The sequence below is a fragment of the Schistocerca piceifrons genome, chromosome 5, assembly GCF_021461385.2.
Source record: "Schistocerca piceifrons isolate TAMUIC-IGC-003096 chromosome 5, iqSchPice1.1, whole genome shotgun sequence".
In the NCBI taxonomy this organism is placed as follows: Eukaryota; Metazoa; Arthropoda; class Insecta; order Orthoptera; family Acrididae; genus Schistocerca; species Schistocerca piceifrons.
In genome coordinates, this window is record NC_060142.1 from 58,184,364 (window position 1) to 58,203,137 (window position 18,774).

Sequence of the window (18,774 nt, forward strand, 5' to 3'; positions counted from 1 at the left end):
TGAAGGATGTATCTCATTTCAGGGCAGGATTTGAGGAAGTCGTATCCCTGCTGGAGAGCCACATTCAGAATCTGATCCAGTCCCGGAAAGTATCCTGTCACAAGTGGGGCACTTTTGTGGTTCTTCTGTGGGAGGTTCTGGGTTTGAGAGGATGAGGAAGTGGCTCTAGTTATTTGCTTCTGTACCAGGTCGGGAGGGTAGTTGCGGGATGCGAAAGCTGTTGTCAGGTTGTTGGTGTAATGCTTCAGGGATTCCGGACTGGAGCTGATTCGTTTGCCACGAAGACCTAGGCTGTAGGAAAGGGACCGTTTGATGTGGAATGGGTGGCAGCTGTAGTAATGGAGGTACTGTTGCTTGTTGGTGGGTTTGATGTGGATGGACGTGTGAAGCTGGCCATTGGACAGGTGGAGGTCAACATCAAGGAAAGTGGCATGGGATTCGGAGTAGGACCAGGTGAATCTGATGGAACCAAAGGAGTTGAGGTTGGAGAGGAAATTCTGGAGTTCTTCTTCACTGTGAGTCCAGATCATGAAGATGTCATCAATAAATCTGTACCAAACTTTGGGTTGGCAGGCCTGGGTAACCAAGAAGGATTCCTCTAGGCGACCCATGAATAGGTTAGTGTACGAGGCGGCCATCCTGGTACCCATGGCTGTTCCCTTTAATTGTTGGTATGTCTGGCCTTCAAAAGTGAAGAAGTTGTGGGTCAGGATGAAGCTGGCTGAGGTAATGAGGAAAGAGGTTTTAGGTAGGGTGGCAGGTGATCGGCGTGAAAGGAAGTGCTCCATCGCAGCGAGGCCCTGGACGTGCGGAATATTTGTGTATAAGGAAGTGGCATCAATGGTTACAAGGATGGTTTCTGGGGGTAACGGATTGGGTAAGGATTCCAGGCGTTCGGGAAAGTGGTTGGTGTCTTTGATGAAGGATGGGAGACTGCACGTAATGGGTTGAAGGTGTTGATCTATGTAGGCAGAGATATGTTCTGTGGGGGCTTCGTAACCAGCTACAATGGGGCGGCCGGGATGATTGGGTTTGTGAATTTTAGGAAGAAGGTAGAAGGTAGGGGTGTGGGGTGTCGGTGGGGTCAAGAGGTTGATGGAGTCAGGTGAAAGGTTTTGTAGGGGGCCTAAGGTTCTGAGGATTCCTTGAAGCTCCGCCTGGACATCAGGAATGGGATTACCTTGGCAAACTTTGTATGTGGTGTTGTCTGAAAGCTGACGCAGTCCCTCAGCCACATACTCCCGACGATCAAGTACCACAGTCGTGGAACCCTTGTCCGCCGGAAGAATGACGATGGACCGGTCAGCCTTCAGATCACAGATAGCCTGGGCTTCAGCAGTGGTGATGTTGGGAGTAGAATTAAGGTTTTTTAAGAAGGATTGAGAGGCAAGGCTAGAAGTCAGAAATTCCTGGAAGGTTTGGAGAGGGTGATTTTGAGGAAGAGGAGGTGGGTCCCGCTGTGATGGAGGACGGAACTGTTCCAGGCAGGGTTCAATTTGGATAGTGTCTTGGGGAGTTGGATCATTAGAGGTAGGATTTGGATCATTTTTCATCGTGGCAAAGTGATACTTCCAGCACAGAGTACAAGTGTAGGACAGTAAATCTTTGACGAGGGCTGTTTGGTTGAATCTGGGAGTGGGGCTGAAGGTGAGGCCTTTGGATAGGATAGAGGTTTCGGACTGGGAGAGACGTTTGGAGGAAAGGTTAACTTCTGAATTAGGGTGTTGTGGTGCCAGATTGTGTTGATTGGAATTTTGAGGTTTTGGAGGGAGTGGAGCTGGAAGGGGGAGACTGAGTAGATGGGAGAGACTGGGTTTGTTTGCAATGAGAGGTGATTGAGGTTTGTTGGAAAGGTTGTGAAGAGTGAGTGAGTTGTCTTTCCGGAGGTGGGAAACCAGGAGATTGGATAGTTTTTTGAGGTGAAGGGTGGCATGCTGTTCTAATTTGCGGTTGGCCTGTAGGAGGATGCTCTGAATAGCCGGTGTGGATGTGGGAGCGGAAAGATTGAGGACTTTTATTAAGGATAGGAGTTGACGGGTGTGTTCATTGGCTGAGTTGATGTGTAGGTGAAGGATTAGGTGGGTAAGGGAATGGATTGTTCAGTTTGGAACTGGTATAGGGACTGATGGAAAGAAGGGTTGCAGCCAGAGATGGGAACTTTAAGTGTGAGGCCTTTGGGGGTTATGCCAAATGTCAGACAAGCCTGAGAAAATAGAATATGGGAGCGTAATCTGGCTAGGGTGAAGGCATGTTTGCGGAGGGAATGTAAATAAAACTTAATGGGGTCGTTGTGGGGGTGTTGTGAGGGTGACATGGTATTAGAAGGTGGAAAGTGTAACATGAGGTTGAAATGAAAATGTAAGATAAAAATATATGGGGAGAGATAAGGGTGAACTAGAAAGTAACTGGAGATCTGGTATGAAAAAAGGCGAAAAGGTGTTGGTTAAGTTGACCCTGTGGTGAACTTGGGTTGGTAGACAGCGATGTGCATGAATGTTAGGTGGTTGTGTTGCCGCTAAAACACGTTAAAGGACGGAGAAATTCGGGAAAATTTCGAAAAAAACGTGTAAATGTATTACAAGGAGTGGTGTTGTGGTGAAAGATTACGAAAATGGGGCTAACAATTGTAAGAAATAATGACGTTAAAACCTGTGGGGAGCGGCTAAAAATGATCAGTGATGTGCGAAAAACGGAAGTGGAAATAAAGTGAAAGTTATTAGAACTAGCCGAAATGGTTGTTTAATACGTGAAAGCAGCTGTTATTGAACTAGAAACGGTGGATTTTATAGCAGCGGTAGTGTTGAAAGCGGAAAATAAAAATTTTTTGTTTTGGTTATGGTTTGGAAGTGGGTTACGTATTATTGAGTATATATAGGCGGGATAAAATTATATTATGGTAAAAAGGGGAAGGTGAATACAAAGTGAGACTACTGGTAAAAACAGAAAGAGAAAATAAAGAGAAAATAAGACGACAGGAAAGATTTCGAAATGCAACAGCGACAATAACAAACGTAATGGTTGGGTTCAAATTAATGATATGGTTATAATAGAGGGAAACATTCCGCGTAGGAAAAATATATCTAAAAACAAAGATGATGTGACTTACCAAATGAAAGTGCTGGCAGGTTGACAGACACACAAACAAACACAAACATACACACAAAATTCAAGCTTTCGCAACAAACTGTTGCCTCATCAGGAAAGAGGGAAGGAGAGGGAAAGACGAAAGGAAGTGTGTTTTAAGGGAGAGGGTAAGGAGTCATTCCAATCCCGGGAGCGGAAAGACTTACCTTAGGGGGAAAAAAGGAACGGGTATACCCTCGCACACACACACATATCCATCCACACATATACAGACACAAGCAGACATATTTAAAGACAAAGAGTTTGGGCAGAGATGTCAGTCGAGGCAGAAGTGCAGAGGCAAAGATGTTGTTGAATGACAGGTGAGGTATGAGTGGCGACAACTTGAAATTAGCGGAGATTGAGGCCTGGTGGATAACGGGAAGAGAGGATATATTGAAGAGCAAGTTCCCATCTCCGGAGTTCGCATAGGTTGGTGTTAGTGGGAAGTATCCAGATAACCCGGACGGTGTAACACTGTGCCAACATGTGCTGGCCGTGCACCAAGGCATGTTTAGCCACAGGGTGATCCTCATTACCAACAAACACTGCCTGCCTGTGTCCATTCATGCGAATGGACAGTTTGTTGCTGGTCATTCCCACATAGAATGCGTCACAGTGTAGGCAGGTCAGTTGGTAGATCACGTGGGTGCTTTCACACGTGGCTCTGCCTTTGATCATGTACACCTTCCGGGTTACAGGGCTGGAGTAGGTGGTGGTGGGAGGGTGCATGGGACAGGTTTTACACCGGGGGCGGTTACAAGGGTAGGAGCCAGAGGGTAGGGAAGGTGGTTTGGGGATTTCATAGGGATGAACTAGGAGGTTACAAAGGTTAGGTGGACGGCAGAAAGTCACTCTTGGTGGGGTGGGGAGGATTTCATGAAGGATGGATCTCATTTCAGGGCAGGATTTGAGGAAGTCGTATCCCTGCTGGAGAGCCACATTCAGAATCTGATCCAGTCCCGGAAAGTATCCTGTCACCTAACCTTCGTAACCTGTTAGTTCATCCCTATGAAATCCCCAAACCACCTTCCCTACCCTCTGGCTCCTACCCTTGTAACCGCCCCCGGTGTAAAACCTGTCCCATGCACCCTCCCACCACCACCTACTCCAGCCCTGTAACCCGGAAGGTGTACACGATCAAAGGCAGAGCCACGTGTGAAAGCACCCACGTGATCTACCAACTGACCTGCCTACACTGTGACGCATTCTATGTGGGAATGACCAGCAACAAACTGTCCATTCGCATGAATGGACACAGGCAGACAGTGTTTGTTGGTAATGAGGATCACCCTGTGGCTAAACATGCCTTGGTGCACGGCCAGCACATGTTGGCACAGTGTTACACCGTCCGGGTTATCTGGATACTTCCCACTAACACCAACCTATGCGAACTCCGGAGATGGGAACTTGCTCTTCAATATATCCTCTCTTCCCGTTATCCACCAGGCCTCAATCTCCGCTAATTTCAAGTTGCCGCCACTCATACCTCACCTGCCATTCAACAACATCTTTGCCTCTGCACTTCTGCCTCGACTGACATCTCTGCCCAAACTCTTTGTCTTTAAATATGTCTGCTTGTGTCTGTATATGTGTGGATGGATATGTGTGTGTGTGCGAGTGTATACCCGTTCCTTTTTTCCCCCTAAGGTAAGTCTTTCCGCTCCCGGGATTGGAATGACTCCTTACCCTCTCCCTTAAAACCCACTTCCTTTTGTCTTTCCCACTCCTTCCCTCTTTCCTGATGAGGCAACAGTTTGTTGCGAAAGCTTGAATTTTGTGTGTATGTTTGTGTGTCTGTCGACCTGCCAGCACTTTCATTTGGTAAGTCACATCATCTTTGTTTTTAGATATATGTTTCCTACGTGGAATGTTTCCCTCTATTATAACCATATATATATATATATATATATATAATGGAAGGAAACATTCCACGTGGGAAAAATTATATGTCTGCTTGTGTCTGTATGTGTGGATGGATATGTGCGTGTGTGCGAGTGTATACCTGTCCTTTTTTCCCCCTAAGGTAAGTCTTTCCGCTCCCGGGATTGGAATGACTCCTTACCCTCTCCTTTAAAACCCACTTCCTTTCGTCTTCCCCTCTCCTTCCCTCTTTCCTGATGAGGCAACAATTTGTTGCGAAAGCTTGAATTTTGTGTGTATGTTTGTGTTTGTTTGTGGTCTATCGACCTGCCAGCGTATTTTTATATATATATATATATATATATATATATATAGACACACACACACACACACACACACACACACACACACACACTTGTATTCCATTAAGGACTTTCTAATACTACATTTAGCACTATATTTAGGTGCAAGTGGCAATTATGTTTCAAGATAGTTATATCTAATTAATATGAACCAGTGCTTTGCAGTTAAGATAAGATCAGGCCATAAGTAATAGTTTGATAACAGAACTTTAGAACCAGAATATTGTAGACATAAATCAAATCTTAAAGTACATTGAAGAGTGTTATATAATGATCTATTTTGCTGAAATACCATGGAGAATTAGTGCAGCAGAATCACATACTAGTTCTGAAACCGGAGGATTCTTTTTCTAGAATTAGAAAAGAAATGCTGAAAATCTCAACAAAGAGAATGCTGCGTTTCATGACATACTTCCAGAAAGACAAAATCCTATAGAACAGAACCTCTAACAGAAAATTCAAACACTAAGAAGTTAATTCCGAGCTGGTGTAAAGTTGATAGTTAACCACATCAAAACCAAAAGATAGAAAACTATATTCCATGATAAGCATCATTGTTACAAGATTCTGAATTCCTTTTCTTTTTTCATGTTACCTAACTGTTACCTTGTAATTATACAATGTGTGAATTTTCATTTACATAACATTTTCAGTAGCACCATTATTGTTTTTATAGCAATATCTTTATTTTTTCAGGTGCAGCTTTAAAGATCTGAAACTGTGTGTTAGTCATGAAACAATAAACCCAAACTCAGTATTAAGTGTTATGAATGGCAGTTTTGTTGCGCTCTGTATATGTGAGAAAGGGGAAATGCTCCAGCCAAGTGATCCAAATCTTCCGTGTATACTGCTGCTTGCTCCTGTTTGTCAGTGCTTGGGTTTTGGTGAGTTTTGTCCTCCTTATGCTTGTTTTTAATACTGGATACAACCTCATATTTACTGAGAAAGTAAATTTAGCATCTTTTACATTTCTCATATTAACAAAGCAAAGCAGATTTTGGGTTTCGTATATCAAAACAAGTTTTTAATGACAACTACATTTTCTATTTTATTATATGCACTTTCTTTGCAACAAATTATTTAATATTTTCATCTTAATTCATTAACTTTACAATATTTTTGAGGAATTTCCCTTCTGATACAAATATGTGATCTTTTTCATAAGTGTTGTACCTTATACTTTTTTCTTAAAATTTCCTATTTGTATTGTGTTTTGCTAAATATCCATGGGCATTCACTAACTATTCATTAAATGTATCTGTCCATAGTTACTATTTTACCATTAACATTGCTTTTATTTTAGGATGGGGATGGAAGGGGGGAGAGGAGGGAGAGGGAAGAAAGAGAGAGAGAGAGAGAGAGAGAGAGAGAGAGAGAGAGAGAGAGAGAGAAATATGTGCTTTTACATTGCTTAGAACAGTAAAGTACCCAGCATGTGTATTTTTGTCTCTAATTACATAAAATAACGTCAAAGAAAGGGAAAACCACTTATTAGTTTCCAAAAATGTTAATGCTCTAGTAAAAACCATATGACAATACCCAATGCCCTATGAGGGAGTTAATTTTCTATACAGAAATGTAATGTCAGAAGTACAATTTTAAAATAGGCTCTCCCAAAAAAATATTCACTATTCAAGTTTTTATAGCTGAACTGCCATGATTTTTGTATAATAATTATAGTGAATGCCAAGAGCAGAAGGATGTGTGCAATTGTCCCTTATGTTCTATTCAAACTGATCTCGTGTATGATACGTAATGACCGTGAAGCTGGCAGAAAGTGAAACTAACACTTCTACTCTTTACTTTGAAGAAGAGTTCCTACTTCTTTATTACGATGAGTACATTATACCACTTGTTACTGGCACATTGGGTGAAAATCTAATAAAACAATAGGAGTCCACCTTTTGGTTATCCTGACCACAATCACTAAGATCAGTGCAGGCAAAAAAGGAAACAAATGAGAACAGAATCAAGTCAAGTAATTTAAAAATTTTCAGTGCATATTTTCAGCAGACAAAATCAGGAGAGCTTTCATAAACGGGACTGCAATTTTGCCACTTTTGACAGGAGAAGATATGCAGTCCAGAAGAGTGATCAAAAGTAAGCTTTATCTTCCAATTTAATTCGCTCTTCACTGAAAACAAAAAGCTCATTAACAGTACAATGTTTCCATATTTAGTGAATTGAAGTGGCTTCATCACTACTTCAAACAATATTTTGTTACAGAATATCACTTATTTTCATGGACCAGTACATCTTGTAGAATGTGTCAGAAATAAGATGCAATCAGGTCATCATGGGCTGTTAGTAGAGAATGTTCCCAAGTGTGAATAATTACATTGGTAATCTCTTTGTGATAAACAACTACTCTGCTCAAACAATGAAGCTATATGTCTTACATTTCTTCCCCCCCCCCCCCCCCCCCTCCCTCCCCTCCCTGAGAGAGAGAGAGAGAGAGAGAGAGAGAGAGAGAGAGAGAGAGAGAGAGAGAGAAGGACAACGATGTCCTTGAATACATGCTGCAGCACATAAAATGGAGGATATGTGGATATTTATCTCAATTGAGAGATTGTTGGAAGTCATTAAGTCTCAAATAATGCATGAATACAGTCCGGGCATTGCTTGGCCTCGATTACCCTCCCTCAAGACAAACACAAAGTTTCTGATTGTAATACTTGTCTTATTATGTTGAACTTTTAACATAAGATTATACCTCTTGATGAGTAGATTATAACATCATTTAAAATTTTCAAATTCAGTCAGTAATTTCACGATGTATTGAAAATCAAAGTTTTGTTGTCGCTGGAAGCCTTTATATAATAGGCACCCTACTACTGACACCAGATTCCATGGTAACAATTTAGTAGTATGAAAACTTGTAAAATATCTCTGAACAACCTTCAGAATGTTGTCAGTGGATTTCAGGTTCATCCTGTATACTCACCTGTGTACTAATGCAAGTTGGATAATTGCCTTGTTTCACAAGTGCTCTTTAAGTGAAAATGAGTCAAAAGCTTTTTCCAAATCTATGAACTCCAGACCATTTAGTAACTCATATTCATTGCTCTATTCAATGATTACATTTATGAACTGCAAATGATCGAATATGATATACCTATCCACTTCTAAAGCCAGTTGGTGCCTTTAAGTGATTAATCTTTTTTTCTCCTGTATGGCTGGTGATAATGTTAACAAATGAAATGTGACATCAGTGTTAAGTTTCTGATTTACCTTCTTTATGCTGTTATTGTTTTATATATTTTTTCTAATTATATTGTCATTGTATCTTCTCACAATTACGAATACTTTTGTTTGCTTGAGCACATTTGTTAATGTTCCTGTTATTATTTATGCAAAACTAATACCTTTAGCTCAATTTATCCTTTCCTAAATCAATTTTCTGTTTGTTTCCTTCTGAAAAAATGTGCTAAGTAACTTGTCATTTTTGTCCAAACTCTAGCAATGTATAAACTTTGCTGTTCCCAATATCTTACTGAAAGGCCCTGCTGTAGGACTGTTCTTTGCATTTTGTTGTACTTCTGCATAACATCTCCCATTATTATCTTGTAGTAGGACATATCAGTTTGAGAAGTACTTTTGTGTCATTAATTTTTTAAATATATATTTTTTAAGGTATTATTCGTGGAGTGGATATGCAAGAAAGACAACTCTACGTGATTTCACCGCTACCTGAAAGTGAGATCCAGAAAGTCAACTGCCTGGTAATGGGAACAGTACAGTTACCTTCAAGTGTCCTGCTTAGGGAAGCCACTTGTGGCATTGTTGGTCATATCCCATACACTGTCATTGGACCAGGCCAACCCACAGGCAGGCTTTCACAAAAATCATCTTACCATTTGCTATTGTCATCTGCAGTTGAACTGTAATGTTATGGAAATAAAACTGCAAAGGTGTAAAATGGTTCAGATACTGTGGCAGCTTTAATACATCTTCTAATCATTGTTTTGTATTTTTGTAACAAGACCTGAATATTGCACATACTAGACTTTCATGTTTTTCCTAATTTTGCAGTGACATTAAGTTAGTGTTTTACTCAGCTTGTCAGACAAATTGCTGTTGCAAAATACTTACCATGTGCCACTGTTTATGGCACAAACCTTCTGCGATACAAATTGTTTTATCATAAGGTAAAAGGGGCAAATTAAAAAAATGGCATTTGAGTAATGTTTGTTAATGTTATCTACCTGCAAACCATATACATTTGTTTCCAAATAGTTTTAGCTTAAAATGTACATAGTGATATTTCAGACTCTGAAAGTATACTGATTTTAACATTTTTTATCACACTATAGTGATACCTCTAATTCCTTTGAGTTTGTATAAACTGGCTGTGTTTCAGACTGCCTCCTGCTTTGCATGTAACACAATGCAAAGAAAGTAGTAGTAATGGACATTCATTTCGAGGGAAACATTCCACATGGGAAAAATATATCTAAAAACAAAGATGATGTGACTTACCAAACAAAAGTGCTGGCACGTCGATAGACACACAAACAAACACAAACATACACACAAAATTCAAGCTTTCGCAACAAACTGTTGCCTCATCAGGAAAGAGGGAAGGAGAGAGAAAGACGAAAGGAAGTGGGTTTTAAGGGTGAGGGTAAGGAGTCATTCCAATCCCGGGAGCGGAAAGACTTACCTTAGGGGGAAAAAAGGACAGGTATACACTCGCACACACACACATACACATATCCATCCACACATACAGACACAAGCAGACATATTTAAAGACAAAGAGTTTGGGCAGAGATGTCAGTCGAGGCAGAAGTGTAGAGGCAAAGATGTTGTTGAAGACAGGTGAGGTATGAGTGGCGGCAACTTGAAATTAGCGGAGATTGAGGCCTGGCGGATAACGGGAAGAGAGGATATACTGAAGGGCAAGTTCCCATCTCCGGAGTTCGGATAGGTTGGTGTTGGTGGGAAGTATCCAGATAACCCGGACGGTGTAACACTGTGCCAAGATGTGCTGGCTGTGCACCAAGGCATGTTTAGCCACAGGGTGATCCTCATTACCAACAAACACTGTCTGCCTGTGTCGATTCATGCAAATGGACAGTTTGTTGCTGGTCATTCCCACATAGAATGCATCACAGTGTAGGCAGGTTAGTTGGTAAATCACGTGGGTGCTTTCACACGTGGCTCTGCCTTTGATCGTGTACACCTTCCGGGTTACAGGACTGGAGTAGGTGGTGGTGGGAGGGTGCATGGGACAGGTTTTGCATCGGGGGCAGTTACAAGGGTAGGAGCCAGAGGGTAGGGAAGGTGGTTTGGGGATTTCATAGGGATGAACTAACAGGTTACTAAGGTTAGGTGGACGGCGGAAAGACACTCTTGGCGGAGTGGGGAGGATTTCATGAAGGATGGATCTCATTTCAGGGCAGGATTTGAGGAAGTCGTATCCCTGCTGGAGAGCCACATTCAGAGTCTGGTCCAGTCCCGGAAAGTATCCTGTCACAAGTGGGGCACTTTTGTGGTTCTTCTGTGGGGGATTCTGGCTTTGAGGGGATGAGGAAGTGGCTCTGGTTATTTGCTTCTGTACCAGGTCGGGAGGGTAGTTGCGGGATGCGAAAGCTGTTGTCAGGTTGTTGGTGTAATGATTCAGGGATTCCGGACTGGAGCAGATTCGTTTGCCACGAAGACCTAGGCTGTAGGAAAGGGACTGTTTGATGTGGAATGGGTGGCAGCTGTCATAATGGAGGTACTGTTGCTTGTTGGTGGGTTTGATGTGGACGGACGTGTGAAGTTGGCCATTGGACAGGTGGACGTCAACGTCAAGGAAAGTGGCATGGGATTTGGAGTACGACCAGGTGAATCTGATGGAACCAAAGGAGTTGAGGTTGGAGAGGAAATTCTGGAGTTCTTCTTCACTGTGAGTCCAGATCATGAAGATGTCATCAATAAATCTGTACCAAACTTTGGGCTGGCAGGCCTGGGTAACCAAGAAGGCTTCCTCTAAGCGACCCATGAATAGGTTGGCGTACGAGGGGGCCATTCTGGTACCCATGGCTGTTCCCTTTAATTGTTGGTATGTCTGGCCTTCAAAAGTGAAGAAGTTGTGGGTCAGTTGTACCTGTTGCTAAGGCTAAGGAGCCAGTTGTGCGGCTGGTTCCCTCTTTCATGAGATGTATGCACAAGGAAGTAATACATTGTCTGACTTTTCCCAGAAAGTGTTCTCTTGGAATTTCAATAGCAAACTTTTCCATGATGCAGAACGCCTCTCATGTAACAGCTGCACTGGAGTTTGTTGAGCATTCCCTTAACACTCTCGCACTGACTAAACGATCACTTGACACAACATGCAACTCTACATTGGATCTTTTTGCTCGTTTCCATCAGTCCTACCTGGTGAGGATTGCATATTGATGACCAATACCTGAGACTTGGTCGAACAAGTTCCTTATGAGCTACTTCCTTTATGGATCAGTTACATTTCCGTAAGTTTCTTCCTCTGAACCTCAGTCTGGCATCTGCTTTTCCTACTATTTGTTTTATGTGGTTATTCCACTAAGAGTCACTCTGGTAGTCACTACTAGATATTTTACAGTAAGTACTGTGTCTAGCAATTTGTCAACAATAGTGTTCTTGTCCTGTGTATGTGCAATATGTTACATTTATTTATATTCAGGATCAACTGCTGGAGTACGCAACATTTATGAATTCCCCGCAGGTCATTCTTCTGGTGTTGCTACTTTCTGATAGACAACCACATCATCTATGAATAATCTAACCACATCATCTGTGAATAGCCGTAAAGAGCTTCCAACACTTTCTACTCGATCATTTATTTATATATGTTGTAAATGGTAATGGTCCTATCACACTTTCTTCTGGTATTCCAGAAATTATCTTTACATCTGTCAATTTTGTTCTTTTAAGAGTGACGTGTTGAGTTCTACCTGCAAGGAAGTTTTGCATCCCGTAGCAAATCTAGTGTGATTCTCAATGAGCTCATATTGTTTTCATTAACTGCCAGTGCAGGACAGTGTCAAATGAATTCTTGAAGTCAAGGAACACAGCATCAACCTGAGTACTGTTATCTGCAGGAAGAAAAGAGTGAGCTGAATTTTGCAATATCTCTGTTTGTTGAATCCACATTGATAGTCCTAGGGGAGATTTTAATTTTCCTAAAAGTCCTAATTCTTGAGAGTAAAATGTTTCATAATTCTACAACCAATTGACATCAACAATATAGGCCTGTAATTACGTACTTGTGCCCTATGATCCTTCTTGTAAACAGTAATGATCTTTGGTTTTTTCTAGTCACTTAAGTACCCTTTGTTGCTCCAGCACTTTATGACAGACTGCAGCTAGAAGAGGAGCAACTTCTTTTGGACAATCTTTTTAGGGCCTTATAGGTATCCCATCTCCTTCACGTACCTTCACTACTAAGCAATTATAGTTGATTTCCTGTCCTGTGATTAGTTATCTAGGTATCTGCCATTTAAACATTTGTACAATGATAGAAAGGAGGGACCATGTTACGATCTTTCACGGCGAAACAATTTTGAAAGGCTGAATTCAGTATTTCGGCCTTCTCTCTGTTATCTTGTGATTTTGAATCGCTTACTGATTTTACATAAGGCCAATACCTCTTAGGAGTTTTACTCTGTTGTTTTTGTTGTTGTTGTGGTCTTCAGTCCTGAGACTGGTTTGATGCAGCTCTCTATGCTACTCTATCCTGTGCAAGCACCTTCATCTCCCAGTACCTACTGCAACCTACATCCTTCTGAATCTGCTTAGTGTATTCATCTCTTGGTCTCCCCCTACGATTTTTACCCTCCACGCTGCCCTCCAATACTAAGTTGGTGATCCCTTGATGCCTCAGAACATGTCCTACCAACCGATCCCTTCTTCTGGTCAAGTTGTGCCATAAACTTCTCTTCTCCCCAATCCTATTCAATACTTCCTCATTAGTTGTGTGATCTACCCATCTAATCTTCAGCATTCTTCTGTAGCACCACATTTCGAAAGCTTCTATTCTCTTCTTGTCCAAACTATTTATCGTCCATGTTTCACTTCCATACATGGCTACACTCCATACGAATACTTTCAGAAATGACTTCCTGACACTTAAATCAATACTGGATGTTAACAAATTTCTCTTCTTCAGAAACGCTTTCCTTGCCATTGCCAGCCTACATTTTATATCCTCTCTACTTCGACCATCATCAGTTATTTTGCTCCCCAAATAGCAAAACTCCTTTACTACTTTAAGTGCCTCATTTCCTAATCTAATTCCCTCAGCATCACCCGACTTAATTAGACTACATTCCATTATCCTTGTTTTGCTTTTGTTGATGTTCATCTGATATCCTCCTTTCAAGACACTGTCCATTCCGTTCAACTGCTCTTCCAAGTCCTTTGCTGTCTCTGACAGAATTACAATGTCATCGGCGAACCTCAAAGTTTTTATTTCTTCTCCATGAATTTTAATACCTACTCCGAATTTTTCTTTTGTTTCCTTTACTGCTTGCTCAATATACAGATTGAACAACATCGGGGACAGGCTACAACCCTGTCTTACTCCCTTCCCAACCACTGCTTCCCTTTCATGTCCCTCGACTCTTATAACTGCCATCTGGTTTCTGTACAAATTGTAAATAGCCTTTCGCTCCCTGTATTTTACCCCTGCCACCTTTAGAATTTGAAAGAGTATTCCAGTCAACATTGTCAAAAGCTTTCTCTAAGTCTACAAATGCTAGAAACATAGGTTTGCCTTTCCTTAATCTTTCTTCTAAGATAAGTCGTAATGTCAGTATTGCCTCACGTGTTACTCACGTGTTACTCACGTTTTACTCACGTTTTACTCTAATTGGTTGAAAAACTTTTACTTTCAAAGTCACTGAACTCTTCTCTCATTGCTATCTTTAAGCTTGTTTTCATTTCATTCACCTTTTGTTTGTCAGCTAGATTTTTACTTCTGTTGAATCTGTGATGGCGTTCTCTTTGTTTACGTAAGAGTTTTCTCATAAGGCTATTTAACCATGATAGGTTTTTCCCATCCCTTAAGGCCTTGCTTGGAACATATTTGTTTAAGACATATTGAATGATGCATTTGAATTTTTTTTTCATTTGTGCTCCACATCTTTGTCCTCATCACTGAATATTTGATGCTGACTACTCAGATAATCTGCAATTTTATCTTGTCACTCTTGCTGAGCAAAACTACCTTCCAATCTTTCTTAACATTCCTTATAAAACCTATAGTCATAGTTGCTGCCACAGCCTTATGGTCACTGATTCCTTCCTCTACATTAAATGGTTCGATGAGTTCAGATCTGTTTGTTGGTAGGAGGTGGTAAGACATTACCTTCATGAGTTGGTTCTCTGTCTGCTCAAAGTCATTTTCAGGCAAGTCGTTCAGAATAGTGTCAAATGCATCCCCATGTCTGGCACCAGTTTAGATAGCGTGACATTCCCAGTTTACTGCTGGCAAGTTGAAGTCACCCCCTGTTACAGCAACATGATTATGAAAATTATTAACAACATTCTGCAAATTCTGTCTGAAGCACTCTACCATGACGACATTAAATGATTCGATAAGTTCAGATCTGTTTGTTGCTAGGAGGTCTAAGACATTACCTTCATGAGTTGGTTCTCTGTCTGCTCAAAGTCATTTTCAGACAAGACATTCAGAATAGTGTCAAATGCATCCCCATGTCTGGCACCAGTTTTGATAGCGTGACTTTCCCAGTCTACTCCTGGCAAGTTGAAGTCACCCCCTGTTACAGCAACATGATTATGAAAATTACTAACAACATTCTGCAAGTTCTGTCTGAAGCACTCTACCACGACGACTCCTGACCCAAGTGGTTTATAAAATCATCCAATTACCATTTTTGACCAACCTTTGATGTTTATCTTCCACCTAGGTTAATTCACATTTGGAATCCGTGATAAACTCACTAGATATTATCTAGTTCTTTACTGCAATAAATAAAAGGTGAGTAACCTATCCTTATGATAAATATTCTAATTTAAACTTAGGATTTAGTTGCTATTCACTTCTGGTTTCTACCAATTTTCTGTTCCTAATACATTAAATGGTTCGATGAGTTCAGATCTGTTTGTTGCTAGGAGGTGGTAAGACATTACCTTCATGAGTTGGTTCTCTGTCTGCTCAAAGTCATTTTCAGGCAAGTCGTTCAGAATAGTGTCAAATGCATCCCCATGTCTGGCACCAGTTTAGATAGCGTGACATTCCCAGTTTACTGCTGGCAAGTTGAAGTCACCCCCTGTTACAGCAACATGATTATGAAAATTATTAACAACATTTTGCAAATTCTGTCTGAAGCACTCTACCACGACGACATTAAATGATTCGATAAGTTCAGATCTGTTTGTTGCTAGGAGGTCTAAGACATTACCTTCATGAGTTGGTTCTCTGTCTGCTCAAAGTCATTTTCAGACAAGACATTCAGAATAGTGTCAAATGCATCCCCATGTCTGGCACCAGTTTTGATAGCGTGACTTTCCCAGTCTACTCCTGGCAAGTTGAAGTCACCCCCTGTTACAGCAACATGATTATGAAAATTACTAACAACATTCTGCAAGTTCTGTCTGAAGCACTCTACCACGACGACTCCTGACCCAAGTGGTTTATAAAATCATCCAATTACCATTTTTGACCAACCTTTGATGCTTATCTTCCACCTAGGTTAATTCACATTTGGAATCCGTGATAAACTCACTAGATATTATCTAGTTCTTTACTGCAATAAATAAAAGGTGAGTAACCTATCCTTATGATAAATATTCTAATTTAAACTTAGGATTTAGTTGCTATTCACTTCTGGTTTCTACCAATTTTCTGTTCCTAATACATTAAATGGTTCGATGAGTTCAGATCTGTTTGTTGCTAGGAGGTGGTAAGACATTACCTTCATGAGTTGGTTCTCTGTCTGCTCAAAGTCATTTTCAGGCAAGTCGTTCAGAATAGTGTCAAATGCATCCCCATGTCTGGCACCAGTTTAGATAGCGTGACATTCCCAGTTTACTGCTGGCAAGTTGAAGTCACCCCCTGTTACAGCAACATGATTATGAAAATTATTAACAACATTCTGCAAATTCTGTCTGAAGCACTCTACCACGACGACATTAAATGATTCGATAAGTTCAGATCTGTTTGTTGCTAGGAGGTCTAAGACATTACCTTCATGAGTTGGTTCTCTGTCTGCTCAAAGTCATTTTCAGACAAGACATTCAGAATAGTGTCAAATGCATCCCCATGTCTGGCACCAGTTTTGATAGCGTGACTTTCCCAGTCTACTCCTGGCAAGTTGAAGTCACCCCCTGTTACAGCAACATGATTATGAAAATTACTAACAACATTCTGCAAGTTCTGTCTGAAGCACTCTACCACGACGACTCCTGACCCAAGTGGTTTATAAAATCATCCAATTACCATTTTTGACCAACCTTTGATGCTTATCTTCCACCTAGGTTAATTCACATTTGGAATCCGTGATAAACTCACTAGATATTATCTAGTTCTTTACTGCAATAAATAAAAGGTGAGTAACCTATCCTTATGATAAATATTCTAATTTAAACTTAGGATTTAGTTGCTATTCACTTCTGGTTTCTACCAATTTTCTGTTCCTAATACTGTCTGGACATTACAATCTTCAATAAGTGATATTAATTCTGGGAGCTTTCCTGGGATGCTCCTACAGTTTACTAATATCATGTTAAGCTTTTCTACATCCAGTTTGTGAGAATGAGCATCCTCTGGGAACATTGTGGCTGTTGTAACTTCAATTTTGGCTGGCAATTCATCTCTGATCCCAAGGTGAGTTTGTCTAACCTAAAAAACTCAATGTGTACACCACACTTACTCCACTACCCTAGCAGTGGATTCCTGTGTGTAGTGGACACCTGACCAATTAAGGAGAACCATACAATTCTCCACCCGATATCAGATGTTGAGAAATTCACATCCAATACCATCACAAGAGTTGTCTAAACTACTGGTTTAGAACTCCCACTGCGCTCCAAACCAGAGGTTTATGATCGACTCTGGGTACAATGCTACAAGTAGTAAGCTTAGCCTGCACCCCATGTGGTGATGCTAGTTGCCTCCAGCAAATCAGCCATCTGCCGAAGGGAACCGAGGATGGCCTTAGAACCCGAGTGACAGGCATCATTCATGCCAGCATATGCCACTATTTGCAGATAGCCGCCAGCTGGGCTTCCTCCATGTCACAGATGAGGCAACCACCCCTCCCAAACATACCAAGTGCACATTAGCATTCTTTTCTACCCTGCATGCTATTTCTGAGGAGCTCCACTACCTGCTTAACATTGGGGCTCCCGACGACTAGCATACCCACACTCTTCACTTGACTGGATAGGAAAATTGGCTGCTGACCCTATAGGAGAGGTTCCCCTACTGGCTTAGAAGTGTTATCAGCACGGGGTAGCCCCTTGTACCTGCCAATAAGGTGTAAGGAGCCAGTGTGTGGCCCATCCCCTCTTTCACCTTCTACCCAGTGACATGCGAACCCACCATTGTTCGCCACTCACTTGAATGAGGATGGATCAGTCTGGTGTTGTGTTTCAGAAGATGCAGCAACAAGGAGAGATCACCAGCAGATTCCAACAGCACTTAAGATGTTGCAGGTCTCATCTGATGTTGCCGCAGCTTTGAGCAGCAGCCAGAATCCTGTTGACCATGGCCAACGCAGCTTCCAGCTGTTTACGGACAAAAGCCATTCCCCTTGTGTCTGGCCACAACAAGCACGGACCATAACCATATTCTACAGTGTATAAACTGATATAAGATCTCAACAAATGCAAAAAAGGCAGTCAGGAGTAATTTAGAAAGTACAAACAGACCCCCACAAAAGTGAAAATTACCCTACTATGCTACTGATGTTGGAATGTAAGCAAAATATAACAAGGAGAATAAAGAAACAATAAAATCTGCTGTACAGGGTTCCCACTATAGCCAGAGACAGCAAGGACTGCACGTGTCTAAAGCAAAAGTAAATTTCTCTACTGAAAATGGTTGTATCGACTTTTACTAGAAACTCTGCTTACACAAAAGCTTCAACAGGAAATAAATACACAGACTCCAGTGCACTGATCTAAGCTACATGCTTTGTACTAACATGAGATTTAAATGTACTTAAATTAAATCTCAGAAAATTAGATGAGGAAGGTGCCTCACATAAGGGTATGCTCTAAGATTTACAGAAAAACGAAAACTTAAGAGTGGTCTGGTAAACACTTTACACAGTAACATACACAAACAAAAACTAAATACTTTGTATCAGACAACTGCTACTGGTATTGGCACGTTCTGTCTGCTCATGTCTGCCACTGTAGAGGTTTACCACTACAACCATTCAAAGCACAGAATCCTGCTAGAGAAAGCAATCACTGAGAAAGTCAGTTGGGA

General features: G+C 41.2%; 1 long non-coding RNA gene across 1 annotated transcript; it reads left to right on the top strand.

The window, feature by feature from the left end:
- The first annotated feature begins 6,201 nt into the window (after positions 1 to 6,201).
- Positions 6,202 to 9,529, top strand: LOC124798653. The gene is made up of 2 exons (XR_007016964.1): positions 6,202 to 6,232; positions 8,982 to 9,529. It is a non-coding gene; the product is annotated as an uncharacterized LOC124798653 (long non-coding RNA).
- Positions 9,530 to 18,774: the final 9,245 nt, after the last annotated feature.